Source organism: Amblyomma mixtum, chromosome 9 (assembly GCF_055824585.1).
Source record: "Amblyomma mixtum isolate Tamu chromosome 9, ASM5582458v1, whole genome shotgun sequence".
Taxonomy (NCBI): Eukaryota; Metazoa; Arthropoda; class Arachnida; order Ixodida; family Ixodidae; genus Amblyomma; species Amblyomma mixtum.
The window spans coordinates 13038095-13052268 of record NC_143020.1 but is presented as its reverse complement, the minus strand read 5'-3'; the positions used below and the strand labels follow the sequence as shown (position 1 = coordinate 13052268).

Sequence of the window (14174 nt, the reverse complement as noted above, 5' to 3'; positions counted from 1 at the left end):
TGCTTCCCTGGGGAACTCCTGTGCAGATATTCTGTACTGAGGACAAGGAGCTTTTAAAGTCTACATACTGTGTTCTATGGGAGAGGTATGATTCCATTAAGTCTAGTGCTTTTCCACGGATACCGTAGGTTTCCATTTTATGTAAGAGAATTTTGTGACTTAATAAATCAAACGCTTTTGTGAAATCTATGTAGATACCTGCAACTATTTCCTTATTTTGAAATTTATCTATTATTATTTCTTTTTGTGTAAGTAGCGCTGTTTCTGTGGATCGATTCTTTCGAAAACCGTGCTGAAAGTCAAGGAGGAGATCATGCTTGTTAAAAAATGACAGGACTCTGCCATGTAGTAACTTCTCTATACCTTTAGAGAATACCGGTAATATAGATATAGGGCGGTAATTTTGGATCAAAGATTTGTCGCCACTTTTAAAAACCGGTATCACTCGAGCAGTTTGGAGTTCTTTCGGAAATACAGCGGTAGATAATATTAAATTGTAAATGTGCGTAATGGCTGGGCATATAAGGTGAAGAACATGTTTAACGGGCGCTATTTGGAGGCCATTTGTGTCCACTGACTTGCTATTTTTAATTGTGCTTATGCACGAGAAAACTTCTGCGCAGTTTGTCGGAGCAAAGAAAAGTGATGATGAACTGTTGCATCCTTTCAAGAATGCAGTGTAATCTTGACTGCTGCCCATTTGATTCTGAGAAGCTTGCTGGATAAAAAAGTTGTTAAAAGTATCAGCTAAACCAGTGTCACAAATACGCTTTCCCTCATGCTGAAAGTTATCAGGAAGATCAGGGTTAGATGGCCGTAATAAGGAATTTAATTTCCTCCACATAAGATCCGATCTTTGTTCAGTCGAGCTCCAAAATATATTTGTAAAATAAGCTTCTCGAGCGATCTTCAGTTTTGATGTAAGATTATTTCTGTACTTCTTGAATTGGCTAAACAAATTTGCATCTTTAGTTTTTACAAACTGTGCGTACAACTTATTTTTATGTTTTATCATTTGGAGCAACTCAGACGTTACCCAAGGTTTCCTAGCCCTAGAGGGCACGTTTACTTTTTTTAGTGGAAAGTGCGCGTCATATACAGTTTTAAATGATGTGATGAAATATTAGTAAGCAGTATCGCTACTATCCGCCTCAAAAACATTATTCCAAGTCTGTTGGCTAATAGCATGAAAAAAGGAATCAAGGTTTTTGTTAGTTATAGACTGTGTATAAATTATTCGCTTTTTCCTTTTATTAAAACGCACGGGCTTGTTAACTAGCATAAAGATTCCAAGGTGATCACTAATATCTGTGTAAACAACGTCTGCGGTTATTAAGTTAGTGTCAATATTTGTAATGAAGACATCTAATAAAGACGTACTTTCTAAAGTCACTCGTGTGGGCTTTGTTATTAAGCTAAAGAATCCATTCACTGCAATTAAAGAATGGAGTTCTTTTTGTGATTGTGAAGTTGAAAGCATATTTATGTTGATGTCACCACCTAAAACCATATCTACAGATTCGTATGATGCATAGCTAAAGATATTTCCGAGAAATGCTAAGAAATGACTTATGGCGCCAGACGGTGGCCTGTACATGACACAAAAAAGTTGGTTTGAGCTTCGCAGAGTGAGCACTTCGCAATCAGCAGTTGTTGCCGTGTATTCCTCGACCATTTCACACGATATTGTATCTTTAAGTAGAAGCGCGACGCCGCCTCCTTTTTTATCGTTTCGGTTTTGATAAAAGCACTGATATCCAGGACGGTGATACACATTCGATGCTGAAGTGTACCATGTTTCAGTCAACATTATTGCTGTGAGTGGAACTTCGAGAGTATCCAGTAGAATAGTTAATTCATCTTCTTTGTTTATTAAGGATCTAATGTTTAAGTGGAAAAAAGACAAAGCAGTAGTTTGAGGTTTAACCAAATGCGTAACCTCATGTGGCTTATAACCCATGTCACGGAACTAGTACTTAGGTTGGATGCCAGCAGGTACAACTACGCAATTTTGCGCAGATCATCCTGGTGGGTGATCGCAATGACATTTGACGTGTCAGTTTTGCGCACATATATTTTGCCATTCCGAGTCCATGCATACTTCCACTTCAGTTCTTTCTTTTTAGCATTTGCTGCACCAAACAGTTTTTTCATTGAAGGACTCAAGTGCTCATTGATGAAGATTTGTGTCTTCGGTTCAAGTTCAATGTCCTCTGACGTTATCCTCTGCTTTCGAGCTTTCTCAAGGAAGGCATCACGAACGGATCTGCGGGCAAATTGCAACACTATGTTTGGAGCATCTGCATTTCCCGCAGTTCGAACGCGGTGGCAAACCTCAATGTCTCCCCTTTCAAGTGGAAACTCAACCGCTCTAGCTATCCTATCGGCAATCTCTGTGATGTCTTCATTCTGCTTCATTGGTACACCCTTCAATTCAACGTTGTGACATCGCGTGTGTTGCTCGTTTTGTAAAAGTCTTACTTCATGAGCTTTCAGCTCCGCTCGTAAAGCGTCGCGTTCCTCCTGTAGTTCGTTTACGGATGCCTTCAGTTCCTCATTCTCTGTCTCAACGCGGTTCACAGACGTTTTCATTTCTTCGTAGTTGTCATTTATAAATGCTAGGCTAGCTTTTATCTCGCGTATGTCGTTTCTTAAGTCCCGTTCGAGACTTTCGCGTAGTTCACGGAACTCTTGTTTAAGTTCTCGTTTCAGCTCATCAAATAGTTTAATAAGTTCTTTCGACATTGCCACTTATGAAGAAAGAAAAAAAAACATGCAGTTTGAAATCGCGCTACAGCAAGAACAGCCCCAGTGAAAACAAGCGCAATCAACAGATCACAGTGTGTAGCAGCAGCAGTCACAGCGAAAGTGAAATCAATGCCACTAGTAGTGAAACATTTCACTAACCTGTGAAAGTATGCGTAAGCGCTTAGAAAAACAGTGCGATCGCCGTGACTGCTGCTGCCAAGTGAGGCAGCGATGGGGTCTCCGTGGGCTTTTAAGTTCTTCAGCCAGGAATCCACGCAGGCGCAGTGCTCGCTGCCGACGAATGCTGGCGAAGCACGCTGCTACAGGTGATGGTCGTCGTTTCCAGCGGCTGCCAAGATCACACCACTCGTTGATATGTGCTGCGTTGATATGTACGGACAGCAACCTGTGAAAGTATGCGTAGGCGCTTAGAAAAACAGTGCGATCGCCGTGACTGCTGCTGCCAAGTGCAGTCACGGCAGTCATCAATTCTATTATCTCATGACCGGTGCCTTCATCTTTGTGTATGCTCCACAGAAGGTGCCTACTTACTTTGTCGTATGCACCGCTTATACCCAGGAAGGCTAAATACAGAGGCCTGTTTTCCACCCTAGCTATTTTCGTCCTTGTATTAAGCACGTGCATGCTACACTCTAAGAAAAAAAGGTGTGATCTTAGTCTTTTTGAGGGGTAAAACACTTGTCGCTGAGCTGACACCTTTTTGGGGGTAAGGTTACACTGTTTCTTGGAGACTAAGTATTTATGCTCTCGCACATAGAGTAATGTTACGCTCTAATAGCCTAAACTTGCACTGACATAAGAAGAGTAACTTTAAACCAGTTAGGTATAACATTACGCCTTTCTAAAAGGGGTAAATGTTAGCCTGAGGAAAGCATAAACATATCCTAGCATGCAAGGTGCAAGTTTGCACCTTTAGCAGGTAAATTTATGCTACGTATAGAAGTGCAAAGTTACTTTGTCAAAGACTAAACTTATACCGTCATAAACAGAGCAAAGTTTGCACCCCTGTGGTGCAAGCTTATACCCTTACATGATGGATAAAGTTACCCTTCTAGTGGTACAAAGTAATGCCCTACTGCAAGGGGTATCTATGCACTACTCGGTGGTGTATTTATACTTTCCACACGAGAGCATTATTACCCTTCTGTAGCGTAAACCTGCCCACTGAATGCAGAACTAAAGTTGACCCATATGGTAGAAGCCCAAGTCTTTCTGGAAGTGCAGGCAGTGTCAAAATGTTGCGACGAATCTTTCATGTGAGATGGTCTGTGTCATTGTGTGTTCAGGTGCAGGTACTACTGCAGAATGTACACAAAAAATTCATAAACGAATGGGAGAAAGAAACATACCGTCATATTTATTTTGCCACATGCTACACCATATTACAGCAATGACCCTGGCAGTCTTCTTCATACAGGTGGAGGCAGTATGTACCATGTATTTGACCTGCACAGAGAAGAAAACATATAATGAATTTTGCAACCACAAAGCTCAGACGACGTGACCATGGGCTTAGTTAATTCAGGTCTAAAAGTGTAAACCACACAAAAGGCAGGAATAAATGGAAATGCATGAAAACAATGCCACAAGTGCAGGCTTCTGTTTATTATTGAGAACCAAAATCAGAAAAGATATGCAGGAAAAACAAAACATGTCCTAAATGGCAGCTACTTAATCACTCACATATGCTGACATTATCACAAGCACACTGGCTTCTCAGGAAAAATCCAGACTATTGTGCCCAGCTGCACGGTCAGGCTGTAGGCATCCCGGATGCCAGACTAAGAAGAGGGTCATATCGAGAAACAGAAAAACATGTGCATGAAATGGAAGCTACTAAAAGGTGATACTAAAATGAAATGCTGTTTAACAAACCCTTCCCTCCATTCTCGTGTTTTTATTTCTCCGTATCTAGAGTGGTTAAGGTTTCATGCAGCCCTTGCTAACAATATGTCTCTGGTCTCTGATGCCATTATATGTTTTGTTGCCCATACAGTGAATTTTCTTCCTAAAAGGGAAGTGTAGGTGATTATCTGAGCATCAATGAGTGATACTTCCAACTGTAATTTTCCCTGCATATATTACCTGTGAATTCTTCCAATTAGCGAACAGCAGGAAGCTTGTCCCTGTGATGGCATTTTTGGGTGCATTCCATTGTCACAGCCTTTCGATACAGTTTAAATACCTGGTGAAAGGCCTATGCACAAAGGCTATGCACTATAAATCTTAGCGTACCACTCCTGGAAAACAAAGAAAAGCTTTCGGCTAAATGTGAAATAATAGCAAGGGCAACTTACACATCTAAAGAATTGTCTCCATGCATGAGGTAACGTCATACCCAAAAAATTATTTGGACCACATTATAATACAGATACTTTTTATTCACGTTCATAGCCTGTTTCATACTACACCTCTACATTATGCCTGTGCAAAAAGCTTTGGTTATGGACTGGCCTTCACTGACAGACTACATTAACTACACAAGCAGCATAGAACAGTCTCCTTCTAAAGCACTATTTTTGCTTGAGGAAATTACAAATCTTGTCTTTTTATTTAGACAGTGCTGCTTCATCCAATGCTTGCAGCATATGCAGCAGCAGTAATTCTCATGAATTACATTTTGCTGGCACAATAGAATGTTACCTTTACACATCTTTTCAGATGCTTAGCATAATGAAATTGTAAACACTGACTGACAGCATTCAAGAATGGCTATTAAAACAGTTGCCTTCCATATCTGCTGTCACATGCAGGGAACGTGAGCTTAATTAAATTTTAAGTTCACTCCGATGTGAAATAAAACTAATATGGATTCATGTGAGTTGTTGGAAATTATTCACAGCAGTGAACAGCACCTTCCTACTCAAAAAGAAAGTGTGAACAGTGCAAAGAAGATTAACAGCCTCACGTAGCTGCATATCACATTAAGCTTCACATGCATAAACGGTGCTAGTCATATTAGCTTGCTAGCATGCCACCCTGCCAAGCATTACCATAATTGTGTCATTTTTTTCTGACGTCAGCAACATGGATTGTAGGCAGCGCCTCTCAAACTAATTCAATATGAAATCTTTGCTGAAGTCCAGCCTACTTTTGCAGAAAAAAAACTGCATTTATACTTCATGCCATAAAAAGTGGTCACAATTAATCAAACCATTATTCAGAAATTCTTCCAGAACTAAGTCCTCGAAAACATTGATAAGCTCTAAAATCTCTGTAATAGAATGGCTGCAGCTGTGCAACATAGCATACTATGTTCACGGATGGACATCAAGTGATGATGAACTTGCAACAATGTCCCAATTACATAAAAACATACATACCACACACATCTAGTCCCGGCCACTTGTACGGTTTTGAAGAATCCAGGCTGAACTTCGGTGCTAGGAGTGACAATGGTTGTGCACCTTTGCATCCCTCTTTCTCCCAGGTGCACTGCAATAGAGGCGTCATTTATAGCGTTAGTGTAATGGTTAGTGATAACTTATATGTTCATTAAACCACGTAATGGCAGCACACCTGCTCAAAAAACTACAGGAATATTTTGAAAATAACAAACAACTTTTTATTCCAAATTTTATCCATTACAGCACTTGCCACATATTTATAGAGGCATAATTGACGCAATGCACTGGCACAGTAAGCCTACACAAACTTCCACAGCACAATGGCCTTATTACCAGTGAATTGCCACTAAGTGCCTAACATAATTAACATATTTTCTAACAGCCACTGCAGAAAAAGAAAGAACTATACTGCTACTGCTTACGAGATTGACAGTATTCATTACAGAATTTTTTTTTCGTTGACAGATTACAGCAGTGCAACCAAAATCCTTATTGTTCTAAACAGAAAAGCTTAGATACTAGCGTATTCTTCTATTCAACCTCTTAGAGCGACATCAAACCTAAAGTCTCCCTCTTTCATAAGAATACAAGAGCACAAAAAGAGGTGACATAGACTGTACGCTTCTGTGAGCTAATGTTTGGCCACCAACTAGCCCGGACCTTTTCACTAGTAAAAAGAACTAAACAAGTTCACTTTTCTCTATTAGTTCGCAGCCTGAGTGAAGAGCCAGTTACATATCAACTTAACACCATTAGCAAGCGCATCTTGCCATTCGAATGCAGTAAAACTGCTGGCATGATAAGTCACATTCTGGGTTAGCAAAAATATTGCAAGGTGTAAGCGAAAACGGCCGCATGCCAGGAAGCGCAGAGCACAAATGAGCTGCTAATTTCGTGCCTATGCATAAATAAATTTCACGTTTACTGTTTTATCGTTTGCTTGCTAGTCCGTGATAAAGAAAAAAAAATTGACGCCGTCCATTCGGAAAAAAAAAAAGCGGCCTGGCAGAAGGAGTTGCCTTGCAGCGCTAAAATTACAAAGGGATTATGGTCCAATAAGAATCACATATACAGTGCTGCAGTAGATGTGAGCACTGCGCGCAGTACGTGCCACAGAAGCGCGCACCCTAATTTACTCGCCCCTTTCTGAACGGAGACTGCGGCTTGGACTTACCTTACTGAATGGTCGTGAGCAGGGACAAATACTTGGCGTTGAAGAGACGACCGGCAATGTTCTTTCGCACGGCAGACGAAGGATCAGGGCCTGCAGCGAAAGAAAGCATGAGAAAGACGCCGGCAGATTGCGCCGCTGCGATCGTGTGTTGTACACGATAGGCTCCCTCCGGCCGCACGCGACCGGCTCAAAACAAGAAAATAGCAACAAGCAGCGGCTCGCGCACACAATCCATGATAAAAAAATCTGTACTGAACACACCACAACTTGATGGCAGGAAACAACCCGTATGACCAAACGAAAATGTCACTTACTTGTACGGTTGAAATTGGGCGCAAAGAATCCGTACGATGAGGGCGCCGCGACGATCTGGCGTGCGCTGTTTCTTTCAGACGTTGACTCTTTCGCGAAGATGTCGCCCACTGCAGCGTCACACATGAAGCTTGCACGATGAAGTAATCGCTGAACAGAACCTAAACGCACACAGGCCCGTACTACAAGATGAAAAGAGGAATGCGCGTCGCGACTTGCACGACGGCACCCAGGCGCGGTAAACAGCGGCTTCGGGTTCGACTCTACGCGAGCGGCCAATCCAAATAGACAGGCACGTGACCTGAAGAGAGAGAAGGGAGAAACCACGAGAAACTACAACCCATCGCCAGCCATCGCTTCCAAAGCTTGCTTCGCACCGTAGAGGAATTACAGAGGAGGTTTTCCTTCCTCCATGCTTCGTGCCTTTCTTTCGTTCCGCCGGACCCCGCGCTTCCCCTCTTTTCCTTTCCTCCGCTGACTGAAAGAACGTCTGCGTTCCCAGTAGTGTCCCAAGGTCAAGCCGCCCGCGTGCGGGCGACAACCTTTGGTCGTTGCAATGTGCTGGTAGCTTATTATTTTTGCATGCGCCTCTCTGCCCTTGTGGCACGTATTTTTCCGCGCTTTCGGCGTGCGCACAACTCTTCCGTTATCGGAGACAACGAGCGCGGCGAGACTCGTCTTGTCAGTCCTTGCAGTATCCCTTTGAAGCTTTTAATGCAGCCAGCTATTACGCAGTATGAATTACGCAGATGCTGCCGTAAATGTGTGGCGTATGCAACAGAATAGTTTTCAGAGCAGCTGCAGCTTAAAGTTACGAGCATCATTCGGAAGTTCTCGTCAGCTCTCATTTACTACCGCGTACAGAAGGCACTGCGAAATATATATCAATAAACTGCCCTTCCTGTACTTCTAAATCAGTCATAGAACCGGCTAAAAAAGCGATGTAAATGCTTCAGCATTATTGATTCAATGTCAGGCACAGTAACAGTTTTAAATACTGATATTGCCGCGTGATATTGCTGCGAGAAATTTCAACTTTCTTTTGTGCTTATTGGGCCGCACGTGTGAGGAGAATCCGAAGAAAGAAAAACCGCTCTGTTCAAAAATAGTTTAACTCAATCGAAATAGATACAGCTGTAGAAATATTGATTTAATAAAGCCGCATCGAGTGATCAGAAGCGTCAGGCAAACAAAGGGGATTCACAACATTTGAACATTTGAGGAAGATGGCGCAGAAGAGGGCTTCAAACGACAGTCGACAACTGCTGATGCAGCAGTTCTCACCTCTCATCGTTCCAGTGTTCGCGAAGTTTTCAAAATATTTTCAAAATGGGTCAACAGAGCAGAAATGGAGCACTGCCAGCGCTATGCCAGCAAGCATCCGTTAAGACGCTTCAACCGACTGGTTATTCGGGCGATTCCGTCTATCATACGCGCTTTCATTTTATTCAATATAGGCAGTTGCGACCGCTGAATTTAGCTTTTGTTAAAGATTGGTTCGTCAGTGCGATACAATGTGTCCTTTAGCTCAGTTTTATTTGTGCATACAAGACAAAAGTCTCAGTCATCCGAAGCAACTTACGATGATGAAGGAAAACCTGCCGGTTTATACGCCGTAGTTTCATTTATTTTCGAGCTTGGGTCTTCGGGCAGCGTCTATCTAGTGCAATGTACTGTTTAGTGCTTATCATTAGCCTCTAAAAGAAAGAGTTATTTCCTGACGCATGAACCATTCCATAAGAATTCACAATGCACTGCCTCAATATAAGCGCCTTGATTACTGTTTCCTCTGGCACCCGGTTTGTTGCTGAATTCGATGCTTCCATAGCGCTACAGTTCGAAAAAAAAAATTGGAGGCAGTCAACTTCATTTCTGAATATCAGTACTATAATTGTCTGCATTAAAGCTGCGCGGAACAACCTAAAAGCTAAAAGTTACGCACACGTACACTGAGTTTAAGCTAATTTCTGCTCTTGTAGGCGTGCAGCACAATTTCATACGCAAGAGAAGTTCGAATAGACTTAAATCGCGTTGGTCACCTCGCTCCCTGTTTATCAATTTAAAATAAGCTGAAATTGAATTGCTTCTATGTGAAACACTTGTACGCGCCAAAACATGATCAGGAAATGCAGCTATCTCGAAAACTGATTACTATGGGCTTCGCTATCTTGTGCCGAGAGAAAGGATCCGTACACTTGTTGGAAAGGAAACGCAGAAATGTCTTTTACACTGCGTTGAGGAGTTTCCGAGCAGATGTACAAATGCTGGTGATCTCATAGCAGACCAGCAAAAGTGCGACTCTGAGGCCTGGCTCGTGTCTTGGTAAAAGTGCTGTAAACAAAAATGTACCTATATATATGGAATGGTCAGGCCACGTTCACAACTCAGTTCAGATGCAGAATTATTCCTTCCCTAGTTTCTTGCATTTTTGTTTTTCAGCGTTGTCAGTATTAGTGGTGAAGATCACGCGTTTATCAGCGAGTAGGGCTCTTTTTTGCTGTTGAAATGGAGCAGAAATATGAGAGTGCAATTTATTCGGGATTTGCGTTACATTGCATCTTCAGCTAACATAAAATTACACCGTCAACAATCTCGCTCGTTCGTCTGATTTTGATTTATTAACTTGTATGCATGTTAACCTGAACCCTTTCTGTTATTCGTCTGTTATTTGCTCAGGAACATGTGCCACAACGAGGGGTTATTCGAAAAGCAGTGCACGTTATTCGAAATTGTACGGAGGGAATTAACCGCCCTGGTACTTATCGTACGCTATTAGAAAATGAAGAACAGCGCGGACTAATAGAGCTTACGCTGGCTGTGAAGCAAAACTGTTCCTTTTAAAGCTTTTATTACCTCTTTAATAAAAGCTTAACCACAAGCCGAAATTATAAGCGCAATAATTTTCATGCCTCTGGTGTGTTGAAGCGCTAAACTGTTGATTTCGTTCAGAGCTGCGATTGGTCAGAGGAGTAACACAGCACCGATCATGCCGTCTGTCTTTGCTGACTTACTTCTTTTTTAAAATGATATCCAATCATGAGTATGAAAGCACATGCACCGAATATTAGTGATTATTTTGGTCGTTAGCAACCAAGAGCATGTTTGCATGCGTGATGGTTGTCGTGGCCGATCGCGACCAATGCACCTTTTTTCAGTAACGTTCTGTGCATCCGCCAAGCCGCTTCGTCCGCCATTATTGCCGACCATGTCAGGCGGAGATGGGCAGAAGATCGCTGTACGTGTTCTTCGAAGAAATAGCTTCTGGTCCCTTGAAGAAGCGAGGAGGCGCGGTCAGTGTCGCCAGCGCGGGTGAAAGGATCAATGCAGTGGGGGAGCGTGAGCCAGCGTAGCTTTTAACTATTGTCCTCAAAATAACCCCGCCACCCCGCTTTCGGGAGAGGGCCATCTTCGAGAGGGAGGGGAGGCGGTGAGGGCTGCATACTTTACTGTACAGCGTCTTCGCGCAGAGGGAACACAGCTGGTTTGAAGAGTAAAAAAGGGGGTAAGTTTTCTGAAAGAGACTAACGGCCTCCACCACCTCCACACGGGTGTAACGATGCACTCTGCAAAGTGCATCTTTAGTCCATGCGCCTTCAGATAGCATAAGTCGTGAAGATGCACCCTTCTTACACCCTTTTTTCTTAGAGTGTACCATCTAATTGTCTACTGTTTACGAACCCGTTCTGAAGTTCTCCCAGCAGCTGATTGGTTTTTGTCCTATTCTGCATTTTTGATTTCATTGCTTGCTTGCCAGCCTGTATGTAACTTATATTATCGTAATCTGATGGATGATCTGATGGATTTTATGTTTGTCATGTCTCTTTTTTTCATATAGATCAAATACATTCTGCTCTGTCGCCAGCTGGCAGAAATTCGCTTATTAGGTATGACTATTTCCAATGCATTCTACAACGCTTCCTTGCTGCTTGGACAAAGTTCATTAGTTATCTTGATTTGAATTTAGCCTACTCTTGCGCGTTTCTGCGAGGGATAGCTACCTGTGCATTGTTCCAGTTAAGATTCTACAATCATAAATTCTTTTTCATTAGGCTGTCAAGCGCTCCGAGTAAATTCAGGTAGATTACCCTATTGCCGTTCCGAAATGACTAAGCTATATATAGCTGATTTAATGTATTTCATAGGGCAGACCAACTCTAAGCAGTTTCCGTGCGCGTCTTGAATCAGTTCTTTCTTTTTCGGGTGCTTGGGTCATATTTAGTTTTAACGAGAACTCCAGCCATCCAGCGATGAATAGACTGCCTTGCCTAAGTGTGCTTCCCACTCAATAATGGACATGAAAAGTACATAATCATGAACAGGTAACACTGGTCTCGTTAAGTCGAAAAGCTTGTTTCGCCTGTTTGAAACAGGCTTAACGCTGCCGCAAAATGCCTCTGAGATTACGCGAGCTGACGATAGCGCTACCCACCAAATTTGTGTTTCCTTGCGAAAACATGAATGCTCGCCGATCAATACTTTTCAGTGCGGCAGGAATATTGTTAAGATGCCCTATTTTGGACTTCAGGACGTTGCACTTACCGAGCGCATGTCTTAGAGGCGAGCAGGTCCCCGATTGCATAGAGCATCTAAATTGAATTCGTGTTAAAGTTTTTGTTGCGCTGTTTATATTAAAGACATGACAATTAATTGCCTGCACGCATAGTGCAGGTTAAAAAATATAAAAAGCATCCCAGCTGGACAAAAGGTGTCTCTTTTGGTTTAGCGTAATTCCCACAGGAGAAAGAGGGCCGGCAAAACAACTCAAAGGTCACGCGTGCTGCACTGGCAGTGAATCTAACAAAATAGCAACTGGTCGCCAAGCTATCATAATACGCATGCTGAAAAAAAGGACTAATTAAACTTTTGTACGCCTAAAAACGTTCAGTTCTGGTAAAGTACCTCACCAACGAAGAAAGGCAATAGCCACGACAAAAATGCTGTTTTCAAATCACTTGTCTTCGAAAGCCTCAGCAGCATACTGTCGACTACACTTATAACGGCCGCAGTTATAACGAACGCTCGATTATTACGAGCGTGGGGTCACCGTCAAGGTACACCGTCAGTACGTGCGCTTTTGACAATAAATAGCAGAGAACTGCAAAAAGCCCCGAGGAGAGATCTGTGGATATATCGAGTGCTAAGTGCAATCTTACGATATGCGAGAAGATTGCGCTCAAAAAACTTTTCGTAGAAAAGCGTGCTTGTCCACAATTTAGGGTTGACCCAGCGTTTAAAAATTGCTCTCATGCAACTATGCATGGGGAAAGAAATTTGAAAGCGAAAAATGGAAGGAGAGGCGTGTGAAAAATGTGAAATCGAAAGGGAAAGGGTTGATGTGCAAACAATCGCGCCATTTTACCGTCTGTGGGCAGCAGTGGAAGTATTAGCTGGAATGAGTAAAATAATTCTGTAACCAGTTCTGATATAACAAGCGTTTTGCTGAAGCTTGGGAAAAAGTGAACAGACACAAACGGACTTCAGAAGAACGGGTTGCAGTGGCGTTCTACTTCACTGGAGTGAGGTTCTGCAGTAAACAAAAGGCCCCGATACTAGTTTTGTGCTCCACGTGAAATAAGCGCACCTATCTGTAAACGAGTGTCGCTCTGAACAAAATACATGGAACCAGGATTTCTCCTTGATCTTATGTGGGACCAAGACGAACAGCGTCTGCTTCGTGCTTTACCCCTTTGACTTCATATAACATGCAATGTGTTTGCCTGTACAGATGTATGGATCACTGTTTCACAGAACGGCACCTTCCAGATCCCTTGGAACAGGCGAAAGCAATGCGGCTGGCTACGGAGCTTATGCACTCATGCAAGGATGACATCATCCGGCTGGATGGGAGCCCCGGCATACTGAGGGCGAGTGAGCTTTGCCATGGGACAAGTTGTCCACATTCACAGCGGCGTTCGGATGGCACAACTGTTTACAGGATGACGGCTTCTGGGGTAGGCGTAACGCAAAACTCTGCAGTGACATGTCTCCGGATTCGCAGGATAATTAAGAATGGTGCATTTGAGAATGGGTTATGCGTGATATGGAGAAGAGAACTGCAAGGACCCGGCCCAGGCCCGGGCCCGCTGCATTTTCACTCTACAAAGCAGATGTCTGGCCATCCAAGCTCAGCAAAGCGGAAAGTTGGGCAAGTTGGATAACGTTCATGATGTAAAAAATTTACTTTCCGTCCCGTGTGTTCCCTGTGCGCTATTTTTTACATCATGAACATCCAAGCTCAACAATATTCTCGGCCCAGCCCGGGCTCTGGCCTGTTCCCGCAGAGCTTAATAGATTTCCCACTTAGTGCAAGCAGCCTCCTTCTACAGAAGTAAAGAAGTGGCTGCCAGAGGCGCTGAAATCGCAACATTTAAAAAAAATGGTTTGGAACATACAAAAATCACTGAATATGAGGCGGGTACGCTCGATCGGTTTAGTTCAGAAGTTCCGAGAGTGAAACAGAAAGAGTTGCATGCACGCACAGTGAGCATTGCGTTACTTCGAGATTTTCAGACATTTTTTATAACCCGTGATATCTGATAATTAAAAGGTCTTCCAAGCCGTAGCAATATCAT

At 42.8% G+C, this 14174-nt stretch overlaps 1 long non-coding RNA gene across 1 annotated transcript; it reads right to left on the bottom strand.

Moving 5' to 3' along the window:
• Window positions 1-4100: 4100 nt before the first annotated feature.
• Window positions 4101-7846, bottom strand: LOC149328348 (uncharacterized). Its single transcript, XR_016285489.1, has 4 exons — window positions 7605-7846; window positions 7291-7380; window positions 6093-6204; window positions 4101-4215 (listed from the first exon to the last, which is right to left on the bottom strand). It is a non-coding gene; the product is annotated as an uncharacterized LOC149328348 (long non-coding RNA).
• Window positions 7847-14174: the final 6328 nt, after the last annotated feature.